Source organism: Morone saxatilis, unplaced genomic scaffold (assembly GCF_004916995.1).
Source record: "Morone saxatilis isolate NCDOM2014 unplaced genomic scaffold, NCSU_SB_2.0 Contig24, whole genome shotgun sequence".
Classification (NCBI taxonomy): Eukaryota; Metazoa; Chordata; class Actinopteri; family Moronidae; genus Morone; species Morone saxatilis.
This window is the reverse complement of record NW_023339807.1, coordinates 11,754,780-11,755,487: the sequence shown is the minus strand read 5'-3', so window position 1 is coordinate 11,755,487 and position 708 is coordinate 11,754,780.

Here is a 708-nt window from a genome sequence, read left to right as displayed (position 1 = left end):
GCTCAGAGGAGCAGCTAATGCAGTTATATAACAGTCAGTGCAGCCGGCGTCTGCTGTGAGCCAAATGCCAGGCCAGTCTGGTTACATAAGCCTGTCAGAGTCATATTGTAGCAGTACGGAGCGCTCACACCACAGCGTGTCCCTGCACTCCTTCCACCGTCTCCTGCTCTGTCTCTCACTTCCTCCCACTGTCTTTCTCTGCTCTCCTCTTTTACTACACCTCTCCCCACCTTCCCTCCCACCTTCCCTTCCCTTTCCTCTTTGCTGCGAAGCTGTTCTCAACACCAGGAACAAAGAGTTGAGCGTTCTGCTGGATGCAGATGCATCGACAGCTCTGAAAATATGAGACACAAAGGACTGGGACTAACTGTACGCTCACATGCAGAGAGCAGAGAGAACGAGGTGTTTCTTATTCTACATTAGTTTCTCCTCCACTAGACATCATGATGCATGCAGTTCAGTTGTTGGATGTTTCACTGTCCTTATTGAAAGGAGCTTTATTCGTCCTTAGACTACCTGTGCACCATGACAGTGATGTGACTGATGTGAAAAGATGATTTGTCAGTCACCATCACCACCTGTGAGCTCTGATGTCCAACGGCATTTTAAAGCACCATTGATCTCTAGGATACCAAAGCACACAGCGCTCACAGCCACCATGGCTGCTTCCCTCCATGACCTTTTACTGTATCTGACCCCCCCCCCCCC